Below are 18,546 nucleotides of genomic sequence, written 5' to 3'. Positions count from 1 at the left end.
TCAAAGAACACAGAAAATCAATATATACATCAAAAATAATAAAATGCAAAGACAAACAACTAGCTGAATGCAATTTCAAACTTCTACATAATTTACTGAACAATAATAAATCTGTGAGCATCTGGAATAAAAACGTGTCAAATTTATGCAATCACTGTAAAATGATGGAAAATATAAAACACTTAATATTTGATTGAAAAAATGTTACACAAATATGGGAAGTCGCGCGAAATATATGCCATTTAAACATTCAGTGGAAACATATTGTTATCTAATATTGCTTTCCTCATATACAAAATAAAAATGAAATTAAGATTTGAACAGAGACCAGAAACAGATATGGAGATTAAAACTACAAGGAGGATACCTGTCCTCCTGTAGTACTACCATGGGGGTTGTGGATGGACTGTATTCTACGTGAGACGCATCTTCGCTAGCCAAGGGTGACGATCCACGGTACCGTCGAGCGTCACCCTTGGCTAGCGAAGATGCATGAGGCGTTACCCCCTAATGGCAACATTCAGAAATATACGTGTATATCTATTTTCCATTCTGTATACATGTATGTGTTTTGCCTATCGATATTATAATGTATATGTTCATCAATATATAACTTTTTCTTTGAACAAAAACAAAACACAACAAAAAACCTGAAGACTGATAATCTATAATATGCATGACAGTTCGGATTTTCTTGTAAATATATGTATATCAAATGATATGCCAGAACAATGACTTTGCTATTATTGTACGTACATGTATATTCTTTCATATTGTTGTTGTGTGATAATAAAATATTATCAAATTGAAAAAAAGACACCACAGAGTCGTTCACTTCTGCTTCATACTTATATATTGTATTGAAAGTAGATACTAACGGCAAACTAACAACTCAACTTCATGACAAACGGGTGACCTCAGCTTCTCCATCCTCAACTTCCCATATTTATATAATAATATTCCATTATCACCTACATATGATGTTTATATTTCTCAACTGCTTCAATACACAAGAGCTTGTTTTGCGTATGGTAAGTTTTTAAATCGAGGCAGCAGGCTACTGACAAAGAAGTTTCAACAGTTTAATCAGCTTAACGTGATGCATGTTTGGTCGGTGATGATCATTCATGACGCACGTTTCGTCGCCAGCGACCAAACATGCCGCACGTATCATCGCCCGGCGACCAAATGTGCCGTGAGCGCGGACAAAAATGGTCGTCTATTTTAGGCCATTTCCGAACACGAATGGTCGCCACCCAAGCCCTCTGTCCCAAATCCCAACTTTGATTTTGTTTTGCAAAATGGTGTGTGTTTGTAATTGTAATTGTAATTAAAAGATTTATATAGCGCCCTATCAACATTAGTTCTCTAAAGCGCTTTACTAATGTGAAAAACAGATAACTACAGGTGTTTTTTAACAGCACTGTAAGAGCTGTATGTAAGAGCACTAAGTATATAAAAAATAATCACAAATTAAAAGCTAATCTAAAAAGATGCGTTTTGAGGTCCACTTTAAAACTAGACAATGAAGTACATCGTCTGAGTTTAAAAGGCAGAGAGTTCCAGAGACTTGATGCAGCCTTGTCCAAACGTCGATCCCCATATGTTTCCGTACGTGTCCGAGGTACCTGGAGAAGATGCTGATCTTAGTGATCGCGTGAGATTGTAAACTGTAAGGATATCCTTTATGTAAACTGGAGATAGGTTGTTGAGAGATTTGAAAAGAAGGATCTTATTTTGAATTCTGTATTCAACTGGGAGTCAATGAAGATCTATTAGAACGGGAGTAATATGGTCGGATTTTTCTGAGCGTGTTATTAATCTTACAGCTGTGTGTTGTGCCCTCTGAAGTTTGCTGGTGTGTTGAGAATGAACACCATAAAGCAGTGCATTTCCGTAATCTAATCTGGATGTAACTAGCGAGTTTACTAGAGTTTTACATGCTTCATCATTGATAAATGAACGGATACAGCCAATTTTGCGAATGTTCATATATACTGAGCGGGAAATAGAGAGACAGTGTTTTTCCATGGTAAGGGATTTGTCAAAGAATACGCCTAATTATTTTTACGAGAGATGAATCACTTACAGCACAGTCACCAATTTCAAGATCAAAACTGCTCATATATTTAAGTCTGTGTTTTGGTGCGAAAACTATAAGTTCAGTTTTATCTTCATTGGGTCTGAGGAGGTTAATACTCATCTACATACGTATGTCCGATGAACAACTTGAGAGTCTTTGAGACAAATCAGTGAAATTGTCACCAGCTTCAACGATGATATAGGTTTGTGTGTCATCGGTGTATATATGATACGTCGTATCATGACGTCTGCATACTTCCTCTAAGGGTTTTGAAATAAGTGTGTGTTCGTGCGTGTCTGTGTGTATTTCAGTGACAGTGTGCGTGTTTGTCCACATATATGTGTTTATGTATTTGCGTATACATGTATGCGGGTGCATATATGTGTGTGCGTGCGTATGTGCGTTCATTCATGTGTAATAAAAAACAATTGCAATACACACGCACATACGTGCACACATTTTTAACACAAGTCAAGTACGTTCCAATGCCAACAAGCGAAGAACCTGGGTATTTCTGGATGGAATTTGATGTGAATTTATTTTGCAAACACACGAGTCGCAATATTTTAGCAACGCATTGCTCTTACATACCATCTTTATGGCACGCCGTTTTTACATTTATTCCTCTTCAAAGATATCTCTTAAATTTAAAATACAGCTGTATATCATATAAAGGAAATAAAATATGTTAGCGTGGTTTTTTTTTCCATTTAATATATGATATATCTTATATAGGATATAATATATCTCATGAACTTTATAATATGTCTTATAAACGTTTTTGATTTAAGATATCCCATAAACTTTTATAAGATATTCTATAATATTTATAAGGTATCTTATAAAACAAGTTTATAAAATACAGCTGTATATCATATATTTTATAAGATATTTCATAAAACATATGCGATATCTTATATGTTTTATGATATATTTCTTAAACGTTATAAGATATCTTATATTTTTATCAGATATCTCATAAATGAATTTTTATAAGACATCTTATATTAAACTATATAAAGTATCATATTGTTGTGTAATTCCTGCACTTGAGTGACACATGTGACCTAGATTGTTCTAGAGTTCCATGTTTATCACGTAGTAGAAAGATGACGTAATGGTTTCATAACTGTGTTTTTCAAGAATGTACCAGAAAAATTATTCTGGTTAGATTTGATTTTCTTTATTTCCTCCAAATTAATGGAAAGTATATCATAATCAAATTATGAATTTAATTGAACAGAACAGGGAAAACATTTATATTATGTACAAATTTGAAGATAACAATTACGGCAGTCTATGGCAAAAAAAAAAAAAAAAACTCCTCTGCTTTTATACAATGCATTTTCAACAGTTAACATGAATTGCTTCCATTTTGTATAAGAAGTATTTTCAAAGCTTTTACCTTGAACACTACCGATTAAAGATAGAAAATGCCTTTAGTGATCTTGATATTCAAACAAAGCATACTCTTCTACACTATTTGTAGAATATTTTCAGGCATAGGTTCTTTGTCTACAGCTTAGCATAGGATGCATATTAAAATCATGCGTATTCCCATTACATAATGGACACAATTTACAAACAATTTTCATTGAGGACACTTGTACTAAAAAGTTAATCAACAATCTTTTGGACTTTAAAAATTTGCCATAATTGATTAGGCCTCAGCGTTGTGTGTATTTTACTGAAAACAAATACATATTGATCAGTGTCTACGGAAAGCGAAGCAAGCCATTGTCTTTTCTTCTGTTGCCCATAGTGTTTAATAACAAATTTGGAAAATGAATATTTCTTTAAAAACTATGGTAATATGGTTTTTAAATAAGTTAATAACTTTATATTTTTCTGCCGTTTTTAACATAATTTTGGTTTAAAAATATTTTTTCGGATACCTGAGAATTAATTAAATATCTATAAACTCTATAATGTACATACGCTTGGTCTGACCTAGTAAGTCTACCTATAAACAATGAGCGACACTTGTCTACATAACCCTGTGCGGTCTAAAGTCCAATATTTGAAATTCTGAAGGTGATGGGGGGATTTTTGAAATCTTTGAGTAATTCTTGTAAAATGTCTTTGTATATATTCAAGTTGTAGTGTCTCTGTAAGTCTTAACGAAGGCCAAATCTCACTAAAGTAGAGGGCAGCAGGTAACACGACACGTTTCCATATTTTCAATTTTTTGTTGAAACACCTGGATGGATGTCAGAGTTATTAACACCAATAGAATATAATGGGTGATTTTTTTTATCTTTCTGCTTTACACACTCGTTCCGTTAGTTTATCACTTTTCATATTTTCTTGGAGAAGGCAACAAGCATAAACAGTACTATCAGACTGAGGGATTTCATTACCAAAAAGAGTAATGCTATGAAATACAGAACATCAGTACGTTTTGTTAAATACAATTAATATACTTTTGTATGGATTATAATGAAGTCTCTGAGTAATATAAATGCATACTTTTCTACCTGGTTTAGTAAACATTGTAAGGCCATTGGTGAATTACTTAATAAAGCAGTGCCATCTGCTAATAAAATACCTGGAATATGCATATCACTTAATATAAGACCATCGTTAGTTTTGCATATTTCGTGTAACAAATCAGTTATATATATGAGAAAAATAAATGTACTAAGGACTCTACCTTGTCCTACACCTTGTGATATTTTGAAAGTTTGGAGTTTATACCACCGAGTGATACAAAACATTTAGTTTCATCATACCAGTTTTTTATAAGTTGCCTTTAGTCCATCGTCGGAAACCCACGGTCAGTCGCACTAAGCTAAGTTTACCTCCCGTGGGACAAAACGCTGATATTTTCGCTGGAAGGTGTGTCTCGGCTTCTATATCATCGTCGGAAGCCTATGGTCGGTCGCACTACGTTTAACTCCCGTGAGACACAACGCCGACATTTTCGCATAACTCATTACAATGCATGACCTTACGTGACCTATCCAGGGCCAATGGGAATCACCGTTAATATTCCAGGAACTCAAAGTATCAGCAGTAATGGCGGCCCACTTCAAATATTGTGTTTTGTTGTGTGCCACTATCAAATATATATAGATGGAAACTCCAGATTTGGCACCCAAAATGGCTGATTAATTTGGCTACTGCTTCACTTGCAAATGTACCACCCCCCCCCCTTCTCCATGCTTTCGGAAATCCTGGATCCACCACTGGTATGTTTATTATAATGACTGTTACTAGAATGTAAAACGTATATGGTACCAATTTTGATGCACCAGATGCGCATTTCGACAAATAATGTCTCTTCAGTGATGCTCAACCGAAATGTTTGAAATCCAAGAATGTTTTATGTTTTTCCACGCAGTTTTATAAAAAGTTCCTATATCAATTTCGGCGGCTCTTTCAATTTCATCAAATATTGTACGATTCTAATATGTTTGTGCGAGCCGATGCAGCTTCCTAAATTTATGTTTTGTATTTTTGTAGTTTACGTATGATTCCCTGTGTTTATTTTCAATGAACATAATATTCATGGACATGTTAATTTAATTTAAAAGAAAACCCATCAGTACTATGATGAACAAACTTAAAAAAGGAATTTAAACCAACTACTGTACTAGTGATAAGCATGGACGTAAAATGTAGGAAAAAGCTACAAAATTGGTACTTTTACAGGGTACGCATCAAATTGAACAGGGGGAGTAAGCAAATCTATAAATTTGCAACTTCATAGGTATGAAGCACTTTTCATACATTAAATTGGATCCCTCTAAATAGAGCTATTATTTCTTAAATTATTAAGCACAAACATAGGTGTCTTTCTCTCCAAAAATTGTTGAGTAGAACGCATTTTCGAAGGTGCTGTTTGATGTCCTCCTATTCAAATGAATTATGAAAAATAAAATGGCTCTTGAATTTTGGTGGTTTTTTTTCTTTTGGTCATAAATATAAACACTTCGATTAAAAACGTCGATTGAGTCGGATAAAATTACTTGTTATGCCATGTACACCAAGGACTATATAACAGGTTGCTTACATATATATGTAATATTCGGGAGATATGAAGATTTATTCACCCAGGAATAATCATATTCCCCTCGGGGAATATGATTTTTCTTGGGTGAATAAATCTTCATATCTCCCTCACTATCATGCAATAAATGTATATTATTATACTTTCATGTAAAATACTCGAATCTGATTGGTCGAGAAGCATTTGAAAAAACATATTGTTACCCTCTGAGAACAGAAAGCACGCGTCCCAGGGTGATACTATCTAGCAACGGGTAACAGTACTTGACAACAGGTGATATTATAAAAAAAAATATAACATGCGTCAAATTTATGCGCGTACGGTTCGCCGTAGATTGTTAGACAACGTCATTTGAGCGTTTGTAATAATCGGGAATACCCGCATCGATATACGAAATGTCGCATGACAGTGATTGATCAAATGTTAACAGACGTAAGTTTTTCTGCTTTCCTGTTTACATAACATTCAGTATAATAAAACAAATATTGCATGTAGTTGAGGGTAACATTGACATTCACTCCTCGAGAAACCATTGTCAACCTCGGCTACGCCTCGGTTGACAATGGTTTTATCGGGGTAAAAATTTGCAATGTTACCCTCAACTACATGCAATATTTATATAATGTTGCACGAATGGGATATCATTTTCTTGGGTACAGCAAAACACGTCAAGTAATATGCATGTAACTTCAGATGGTATATTTCATATCAGGCCCGTAGGAAGCAATTTCACTTTGGGGGGTGGGACCACACCAAAGTAATTTACGACAAAAAAGTGATATCGACAAAACCATTAGTAAAAAGATAACTGCATAAATATGTGCAAGCATTGAGGTGTACGTCATGTACATAAATCTAATTATGTACATAGAATCTAATTAGTTTCCCAGAAAACCGCTCAACTTTAATTTTAAGTTTTGTTTGTTTGCTTGCTTTTTTGGAGGGGGGATGTTAAGGATTCTTTTTATCTTTTTTTTTTTTTTTTTGCTTATATCTTTATCATTTTGTTATCAATCATTTCTGAGTCATAAGGTATTTAGTACTCGGTAAACTTTCCAAAAATCGCCAGTCTGTGTTCACTTTCACTTACGAACACTTCAACTATTTTTTTTCTGGATTCAGTTCATCAGTCTCATTTTTATGAACATGCAATAAAAGGAAATTGTTTGTTCGTATTTGACTCATTGTTGATCTCAGTGATGTTTTTAATCTTTTCAAGGCGCTGAATGGGCGCTCGCTGGTAGCGTTAGTTGCAGGAAGTACCAAAATTAGTTTGAGAATTTTGAGGATCTCGGCAAACAGACTTTTTTCATTTGAATGTCTGAAAAAATACAACCACACTTGGTATATCTGGCATTAAGTCTTTTGGCAAAACATTCTTTAACATTATAAGCTGGCAGTGAAGATCCTTTGCCTTCAAATCTGTATCATATAGGGTCGTGACAAAATTGAATTCTTCTTCAAACGTTTGATCTGTGCAAGCCTTAATTACGAGGTTTTCAAGATTAACATAAGCTTTGTAACCTGGTTGGTCAAATCTAGATTTTATGCCAGTTAAAAGCAGATCTAATGCCTCGTAGAAATCTTTCCTATACATATCTGCACACGATGAAAAAGTATGTGCTGCTGTCCCATCATCAAGTTTACGAGGAATTTTGCGTTTTCTAGGAAAAACAGGATAATCGATGTTCATCTGTTTTGCTTTTTCAACAACTTCCTCGTAAAACTGAGTGAAGATTTTCTCATCTCGGAGACTTTGCAAAGCACTCATTGTCGTTGATGCCATTTTTTGACCATCACTCGCCGAGAGATTTGGAGCCTGCAGAGTCCTTACCAAATTATCACTATAACGTAAAATTTGTTCACTCAGTAAACACCCAAAGAAGAAATCAAACCTGCACATATAAGCAGCCACTCCCCTAATTCTGTTTCTCATTTCTACCTCACGAACGTATTGGAGGCTTTCATCCCAAACATTTCTTAGAATTTCATAGTTCGACAAAATGCTCAAAAATGTGTCGGCTTTTATTGTCCATCTTGTGGGACACAAAACCCTTATTCCCGCTGACGTTTTCTCTAGATTTTGGGCATTTTTTAATGTATCGAAAATCATCTCCCTTCTTGGAGATTATTTAATGCAAGGTGAAGATAACGAACAGTGATCAATCTCATAACTCCTACAAGCAATACAAAATAGATAGTTGGGCAAACACGGACCCCTGGACACACCAGAGGTGGTATCAGGTGCCTAGGAGGAGTAAACATCCCCTGTTGACCGGTCACACCCGCCGTGAGCCCCATATCCTGATCAGGTAAACGGAGTTATCCGCAGTCAAAATCAGTGTGCCAAGAACGGCTTAACAATCGGTATGAAACACGTCAGACAGCATTTGACCCAATGCGAGGTTGTATTGACGAACTAGATCGTTATAACGACCATAGATTTTGCGAAATGTTGACTTCAATCGAGATTGTTGAAATCCTGTACCATCAACTTGTTTGTCAGTAGCTTACCTCGATTTAAAAACTGACTATACCCAAAACAAGCTCTTGCATATCGAATCAGTTGAGATATATAAACACCATATGCAGGTGATAATGGAATATTGCTACATAAATGTGGGAAGTTGACGATGGAGAAGCTGAAATCATTCCGTTTGTCATACAGTTGAGTTGTTAGTTTGCCGTTAATGTCTACTTTCAATAAAATATCTAAGTATGAAGCAGAAGTGGACGACTCTGTGGGGTCCCTTATTTCGAGCTCACAGGGATATATCAAATCGACATATGAATGAAAGCTATCATTGTTAATAGACAAAATCAACTTTAATCAACTTTGTTATATCCTTTGCAATGTCCAGGGTGTCTCTAAGCAACTTACATCCCTTAATAGAATCACTGCAAGCTAGGTTAAGAGCATGGCCATAACAGTGTATTTAAAGGGCTCTGGGTTCAAGTGCATGCATTTGTGTTGCAACACCTGTCTTTGAACCAGCCATAGAAGCAGCCATGTCATAACACTGGCCTCGTACTTTGTTGATAGGCAGATCGAACCTCAAAAATGCATCTTTAATTGCTAGGGTTATTGAATTAGCCCCAATGTCAGAAAGACAGTACATCCCTAATAAATCTTCATAAGAGGTAAAAATTTTATCAACCCATCGAATGCATAAAACAAGTTGCTCTTTGTTGGAAATATCTCGTGTTTCGTCTGCCATTATTGAAAAGAATTCAGACGATTTGATGAAAGCAACAATTTGTCGCAAAACCTGCAACCCCATCACCTGCAAAATTTCATTTTGTATATCTGGAGCAACATACTTATTTGTCTTGCGTTGTAGTCATTCCTGAAGCTGGGGATCGCGTTTAGTCTCTAGCATGAGAAGTTGATTAAAGTTCGAGTTTTTCTCGTTTTTGTCACCCCGAAGAGCAATTCCTTGTCGAGCAAGAAACTTCAAAATGTTTGTGATTTTAAGCAAATTCTCTCTGTTAGACTTCTTCTCGACTTCGTGCGTCTTTGAAAGACATTCTCCAACATCTTTAACCTCCTCCTTTATCGTAAACTCCCTTTCCATTGCATCTTTATGGCAATCACTTTTCTCGTGTGCGGCGAATTTTGTGGTTGCTTTTTTTTCCAGTTTTTAAAATCACTTGATATGAAAGCTTTTTCTTTCTTGTGACAACTGAGAGCCTTCTTCTGAAATGATTTTATGCAAGGAAAACAGAATAAAACATATTTGATTTATACATAATGTAACAAAGACCACCGATCAAACCAGAAGGCATTGGACGATCTCATCTTTTTACCAAACTTTTTTGCTGGAAAGAAAATATTCCGTGGCTGATTTGGGGTACTACCGATCTCTGGTGTATGCCATTTTTCATGTACAACCTGGGACTTTTGAACTGGTATTTCTGAGATATCATCTTGTGAAGAAGAAGTAGAATCAATAAAGTAAGCAACCTTAACATGTTTGTCTGTTTCTTTGTTTGCAGTTTCCAGTTTCTCATTTGTGTTAGACTCCAAGAGTGGGGAAGGACTATGTTGTGATTGTTTTGGTTCAAATGAGCGATGAGGTTCAGAATCCTCAAAGGATAACCTCGAACGCTTTGAAAGAGGTTCCTCATGCTTGTGAATACAGCCAACAAAATGATTAGGTGTCCAACCATCTATTTTTGTAGCAATTGTTTGAGTCCACATGATGTGGATAGCATCCTGATATTTTTTAGCATCAGCACGGTCAAGAGGAACAATAAGCTGATTATGATCTTGTCTGTTTACACCAGGGTTTTGCACCTCGGGAGAAATCGACATGATTAGTTTCTGCAAAACGTTAGAAGTTACGAACATATGTAAAAGGCTTGAATAGTAACCGTTCTGGGTTGTTTTTATTGTTTCCGTTTGTAACGAAGCAATCAAATCACCAGTAATTAAACACTCTTCTGACAGGGAACTTTCAAAGACATATTGAAGTGAACTTTTGTTTGTGGACATGGTCACAAAAGTGTTTTCATTCGTGTAGCGCTTCAGGTTTGAAACAAGTTCAAACACAATTCGTACCCTCATTTCCTTAAAATTGTCCTCATGTCCAAACACAAAAAAGAGAGAGTTCTGAATAAACAATTCCCATCACCATATATCTGAATAGGAATAAGATCAGAAGGAGAATCATTTGGATAAAGCTCTTAGGAAACAGCATCTTTTCGAATATTCCAAGTTGGGATATTAGGTATGCTTGTTGGAAGAGGATATTTCTTAAAAATTTACCCTTTGTGTCTAACAAGAAAACTTAGTGATCCCCATCTCTTTCTTCTTGCATGCCTTGCTCCTTCGTGCACTTTTTCGAAAAATGCCTTTCTTTCGTCCGTCTGGGCATACATTGTGAAATATAATCAAAGTTAAAACTGTGCGGAAGGTTGATCTTACACTGATACGATAGTGTCTACTCTTGGACCAAGAATGAAACAGGTCTTGACAGCCTGATACTTTACAAGCTTTGAAAAAGTTGTTACACGTCATGACCTACGTCGCATTGGGGCTGTTACGTCACTGATAAATAGTACTTCACACATTGTCGGGTTTACCTTTACCATGAAAACTGTGATGATAAAAAAAGTCAACAATTCATCATATTAGCTTTACAAAAAGATTTTAAATATATACAAACGTTGAACTGGTATTAGGGCAGTTGGGCATAGACATTTTTATATCAAGACGAAGTTTCTATGAACAAGCTATCTAATGAATTATTAGACCTTGAAAGTTAGTCAAGGTCACACATATTAGATATCTTTGGATCAGTCGTCCCTTGCGAGATTTTTTCGCTCGTATGAGTCGTCAGCAAATACCGGTAAAGGACTTTAAACGACACTAGTGCCGGGCACTTGGCAAAGGAACAGTCACTACATATTATGGTTTGACGCCAAATGCGGAGCTGGGAACGAGAACAGAACCATTACCTCATGATTACGACCTTTTGGATGATGCCCTAAGAAATGTTAAGGCATTAAGTGCTTTACATAATATATTTTTTTATTTAAGCTAAAGGACAGTCACACTGACTGACTCTGGGTCTCATTGAATTAAATGAACTTTCTGCTTAAAAATAATTATACATTACACTATATGTGAATTTTACTATATGAATTTTGAAAGAACCTGATTCACAAACCCCATATTATGGCCCTTAAAATATATAAAAATGAAAGTAAATGTTGAACAGGAGTATTGGTGTCATAAATATGTATCAGAATCCGGGGTTTAAAAAATCATGTTAGATTTAAAAAATAGGAGCACAACTAAAGCTGTATACATACTAGAACCGGATATGATACCGTATTTTTGTCATTTTTCACCAAAAACTGGTTATTTTGTAAAGATTTTGGCATACTGGTTTCATCTCGCCCAAAATATTTAACGTATTTTTATAATATACACCTTTTCAATTGAACATAAATTCAAAAATATTTTAGGGCGAGCTAGGAGCACTATTTTTATTTTTCAAAAACGATATTCCGGATTGCTGAAAAATATCACGGTTATAATGCGCTGGTTGTGGTAAACTTGAATTTTACAGATAATATGGCTGATTTAAGTATCTTATGGAGAAAGAAACTAGGTTTTTTATTTCGTGTCATGTATAGGTCATCATAGTTCGGTGTTTATTTTTAAAGCAAGGGAAATTCCCTCACCTAATAATAGTTTTCGGTTGCAGCTTGTTTTGCCCTTTTACTAGGTTATAGATGTTCATTTTCAATACCTAGTTGTTTTCATCTTTTAAAGTCGTTCACAAAGCATCTTCATTGCATCGTTGCTCAAAAACTGTGTACAATTTTGGTAGTTTTACATTATTATCATAAACATTATCATTGAACGAAACGAGTTACCGAAACTGTTAGGCCTAGTGACTGAAATGTTCATGGCGTCTTCTGTCACTTTGGGATATATCAGAAAATATTCAGGCTTCACGCAAGTATTTTTGTATGGTACTGATATCATATCGAATAATTTTTGCTTTATTTATTTTACAAAATTGTTACTACGCAGCTTTAGACTGTCAACATTCGAAATAACTGTTTTATTTAACTTAACTTCACGTACATTGGTAGCGAGTCCTTCTTTGACCTACAGTACATCCAATTTTCGGGCTGAATATTAGCATGACCTGGTCAGGCAAAAGGAATTCAAAATAACAGATTTAAACTACAATATGACTTACCATAACATGCAGCATTGCCGTCAGTTAAATCCGACACAGTAAATATTATGTAAGCAATTCATAGATAGCAATACACATCGATGAGACATGACGTCATCTGTTGTAAGACATCCATGACGCATTTTATGCTTTGATAGGCGGATCAAGTAACCCCCATATGAAAATACTCGATATACCCGTTTTGTTTTTAAATTTCACATATGATATCGTCGTACATGTCAAGAGTTTTTTATTTTTTTTATTTTTATGTAACTGTACTTGTAAACAAAGACTGTGCGTTTTGTTTTTTGTTTTTTTAGGGGGAGGGGGTAAGACAATACAGTATTTATTGTGCATGTTTAATTTCGTTGATTATCTATTTCATAGGCCTAGTTCGAAGGCCTATCAACGCATCAGTGTTCCATTGTCCAATGTAAAATTAGAAAAGGAAAAGTAGTGTCGTCTTAGTTGTCAAGGAGGTATGTCCCCATACCAAGTTACATTTATACAATATAAACAAATATTTATTTTGGCGTGCTCAACAAGTCAAATTGCGTGATACAAGTAAAATTAAATTATGACATACGGGCTGAATGCTATATTATATATGTTTTGCCAATTAATAAACTGGACATGTGTTTTGCCAATAAATATATCTTAATTTAATAATCCAGCCGACAATAGCAACAGGAAATTGTGCTTAAATTGACGAACCTTAAATTGTGTACATGTGTGTGGTGGCGGTGGTGGTCTTCATCCACTCAAACTGTCCCAATCCCCCTCCCGAATTCAATTTCTTTAAGTGTGCAGTGTCGACCCATCCAAGTCTGCTGCTTTGATATCTCGGTGTCAAATGCAACTAGTTTACACACACACAAAAAATATAGACAAAATGATTTGACGATTTGCATTTTAGTTGCTTCTATTCATACACGCTATACAACAGTACTGAATCTATAACTGAGAGAGAGAGAGAGAGAGAGAGAGAGAGAGAGAGAGAGAGAGAGAGAGAGAGAGAGCATCAGTAATTGTATACAGGTACGGGAAGTTTAATCAAATCTTGAAATGAACAATATTCTTCTTATTAATTAACCATTACACTTCATTCTGATATATTTAATTTCCCTTTTTTCTGTGTTAAATTATTCCGCTGGCGCAAGTTAGGACTGCCCCCTCTCTTTTTAAAACCGATGTTACGTGCCTAGCTATCTAACGCCCTCCCAGTCAAAAATAAAATAAATATATAATCTATATTACAACAACTTCATTGGATTTACTAGATTTTTTTTACCACCGTAATACATGTTTACGCAAGCGGACAATCTATGCATTTTTAAAATAATTTTTTCCATCTTCGATAACAAAATGTATTCAGTCCACGAAGAGCAGAATGGACCCAAAAACTCAATGCTTTTATTTGTCATTTTATGGTCCACATTTCTTTGAGCTGGTATAACTCATGCTATTTATCAAATTGAAATCATTGCCAATTTATATCATGTGATATTCGTTTGTTCATTTTTAAAGTCAAATGATCCTGAAAGTCTCTTATTTGGCGAACTCATGCTGCTCGTGCTGTGAAACAATGTGCCGACTAACACGTACATGTGTTTGTGTACGGGGTGTCGATAATTTAGGTGTGACCGTCTGCGGGGAAGTCTGCATACGGATATGTATCAATATCTTGATATATCTATATACAAGAAATAATCCCGATTTACAAACATGTTGAGGTTTCTACTTAGAGATAATTAAAATCCATTTAGCGACACTGTCCACTCTATTTCTGGGGGTTTTAAAAACAATTTATATGCTTCAAACATATAAACGTGAAAAACTAATATATTACTGGATAATTCTTTAAAGATAGACAGTATTTTTTTAAATTAAATTACTATTTCAAATTTACAATAATACATGTATATATCATTAAATGATATGAATATATACAAGTCGCCGTTTTATACGTTTTAGTTTTCACCCACTAATATTTCGCTTCGTATTTATTATCTTTTTTTATCACACGAAGGTGCACGGTGACACAAAGGAGACACAGATGTCAGATATCCACTTAGATCCTCCGTGGACTTAAAGGTCTACCTCGATCAGAAAATTAAGACTTCAGAGGTGCCGACAATTTTAAAGGTCCACCGTGTTTTATTTTTAAAAAAATTAGTTTACGAGGTGGATGTTCAAAAAATCAATTTTCTAATTAGTTACTATAATTACTCAAGTTTAACCAAAATTATACAGTTGTCTCTCTCTTTTTAACGTCATTTTAATGGAAATTGATACGAATAGATATAAATGCAACTTGAAAATATATACTCGTCTTTGAGATAGACGGTAAAGCAATACTATTTGCTGTGGTCCTTTCACTGCAAGGAATTTTAATTTTTGATCACGATTTTTCAATTATTTCCAATACAGCGGGGAAAAATTGTAAAGTGTTATGTAGTGGGGAGGGGGGATATATCACAAATTTAAACATCGTGATAGAAAATATACAAGTTCCTAGTATTTTATTAGTTGTGATTTACAACCAGAATAAGCCCAAAGAATATATATTAACCTATGCGTCCATTTTTTGTGTATTACACTGTGATTCTCAAAACGTCAACATCATGACGTTATATAGCTTTCCTGCTGAAAAACAACACAAAGTTTAAACGACTGTAAAACGAAAACTAGAAAAGATATAGCTGTAAAATAAATTGTTCTATAACCTATAAATCCTAGAGCATCAACTGTGAAAGTCTCATTTATTTTGGCGAAAGGGCCAATTTTAGTACTTTGTGGCTCTGGTTCTTTTTTTTTTTGGGGGGGGGGGGGGGAATATTGGGGGGCACGCCACACCCCCCCCACACCCCGTGCCCCCCCCCCCCCCCCCCCCCCCCGGTTCCTACGGCCATGCATATAGCAAATATATTTATAGCAGTTTTGAATGAGAAAAGTGTAAACTTGAAAATATTGAATTGGATGAACGCTCGCCCCTCCTCCTTATGATCATGATCTGTTATTTTCATATGCGAATAAGGATATATTGAGTGACACCCCCCCCCCCCCCCCAATATTCTTGATAGTAGTATTGAATGAGAAAGAAATAGGCTTAAAATGATGAATTGAACCCATTCAGGGAAGGATGACCCCCCATCCCCCTCCTGACGATTTAAGAATTCGAAGATCAGGCAGGAAGGTTTTTTTTTTCCATTCTCTAATTAACTGCCGACTTATCCTTCGACTCCCCATCCCCGAAAAATGATGCGACGTGTCTGTTTCCAAGAGACAGTATGTGTAACTACAACATATCTTTTTAAGAAATGAATCTTTTCGTTCTTCAATGTGCAGGCAGGTCTATCCAGAACACCTTGACATAAGAGAGAGAGAGAGAGAGAGAGAGAGAGAGAGAGAGAGAGAGAGAGAGAGAGAGAGAGAGAGAGAGAGAGGGGGGGGTTATAGGGGTGATGGGGGGGGGGCAACGCGGGGATATAGCTGATATGTTGAAGAGTAGGCGGCAGTAGTATAACGCGTCCCGATAGGGAGGTCAACTGAGTGCACTTTTTATGCAAATGAGGTCAAGCAAGAGCGTTTTTGATTGGTCAAGCGGTGTTGGGGTCAACGGAGTGCACTAGGACGGGGTCAACCCCAGCAGGGATTGTAGAGCGGGTGAATAGACTGGCCTATGGCCGCTGGTCTATGATGCGGTACTTTCGCTTTGAGTTCCTGGAATGAGTTCCTGCTATTTTTCTGAAAATCCAGTGAAATCCTGTGTATTAAATCTAAAAGAATAACAGTGTATTAAATCTAAAAGAATAACACAAGGTTTTAAGTTGACATGTTTATTAAAGAACAATGGTACAAGCATAGAACAATGCAAAACAATTCAATAAGCATAAAAACAGTTCAATAAGCATAACAGTTCAAGCACAGTCCATTACTTTCTGCTGAGTTTCTTCTTCTTTTTGGCCGTTCTTCAGTAGGTGCGGGTGGATTCCACATCTCTAACGGTGTGTATTCTCTCTTCACAGGGGGTTTTGAGCCAGGTACGGGTCCAATCATCGCATCTATCTCCGCTTGTTCTTCTGGACACTCACTAATCCAGTGTCCTATTTTTCCGCATTTGAAGCAAGGATCCTTTTGTTTGGTTTTCTTGCTGGTCTGTTGAGAATCTGCCGACCACGATTTCTTACTGGTCTGCGGATAATCTGTTTTCTGTGGGCAATCCGGCGACCAATGTCCTGTTTCTCCACACGTGTAGCACGGGTTAGCAGTGTAATCTGGAGTGTATTCCTTCCTAGGTTTTTTAGAAGTCAGGTCTTCCAGCTTCTTCAGTAGGATTGTGGTATGATTTCCAATCTCATTACTCAGCACATTAATGCGGTTAACGATCCCGTCGAGTGTCGTGGTAATGATGGCGAAATCGGTCCTGCTCATGGGGGAATCTTCTCCGCCGAAGGGGGGTTTATCGTATAAGCCCATCTCCAGTCCCGTAGCGTCCTGTGAATCGGGAAAATAGAAGCCTAATCCCGGGTCTGTCGGATTCTGGCTAGGGAGGTAATCCGAGGTCTGGGCCATCTTCACTTGTCGAGCAACGTGGTCTGAAGGCGTGAGATTGAAGCTCGTGGTCTGGTTCGAGGTCTGGGCCATCTTCTTCTCTTCTCTTCTTCTTTGAGCAACGTAGTCTGGAGACGTGAGCAAGAAGTTCGAGGTCTTCCCCAGTTCAGTCTTCTGATCGTCACTCTTAGCTTTCTTCAGTTCAATGTAGTCTTTCTGTGGCCCCATCTCCTTCTGTACCAGCTGATCTATTTTCTTCTGAGCTTTGTCCACAAATTCTAGTTGTTTCTGAGCCATGTCTTCTGGAAGGTGATTGAAGATCGAATGAGGACTGACACTGGGGCTCCGCTTTTATAGCCAGCAAAATGTCTAGACTATTCTGTCTCGTGAGGGGCACGTGGGGAGCACGTGGTTGCATCATCTTTTTCTGGAAAAACCGGTTTCAGCTAGAACATCGCGCGACCAGCGCGTGCTAGTGCACTAATTGAACTTGAAAAGCCGGTTTCTCGCGACCAGCGCGTGCTAGTGCCCATTGGTACACATTGACTTTAGTGGAATGGAACTTATATTGGTGTTTAAAGTAGCCCTAAAAAGGGCTGTGCATGAAGTTTTTATTTTTAAAAATGGCCGGCTTCATACGCAGGTTCTTCTATATACACGTGTAAGTCATGATCTTCGGATATAATGTGTTGTACTAATTGTCGAGCTCTTCTCCCGGGGAAACGTATCTCTTCGACGGTTTCCCACATCCAGTGTGCATCCCAAAACAATACCCATACACTTCTCCGGTAACGTGGTTTCTCCAGTCGAATAAATCCCGATACTTTTTGAGTGCCGTTCAATAACGTGTAAAACTGGTAAATCATGTACTGTATGAGGGGGGAATTTTTCAGGTACATGTCACTTAAACGCAGGTAAATATCCTCCACTGTTTCATGTGACCGCAATACATAGTCAAAACACCAATTTTTAGATCGGCCCCAGCGTAATCGATGGCGACATCTCTGTACTAAATTGGCCCAGATCTCCATCTCGTCTACATAATCTTCTACTATGGTTAAATTCTCCACTGGTTGTATTCCCTGGCCGCGGCGTCTCGCTCTTAAAATTCTCCGTGTATCCATGACTGAAGGTCAGACAAGAATGACTGTAGAAAAACCAGCTGACGTACAGGTGCTTGATCACGTGGTGCAGGTGTT

This window comes from Ostrea edulis, chromosome 2 (assembly GCF_947568905.1).
Source record: "Ostrea edulis chromosome 2, xbOstEdul1.1, whole genome shotgun sequence".
NCBI classification, from domain to species: Eukaryota; Metazoa; Mollusca; class Bivalvia; order Ostreida; family Ostreidae; genus Ostrea; species Ostrea edulis.
Note: the sequence above shows the minus strand (reverse complement) of the source record.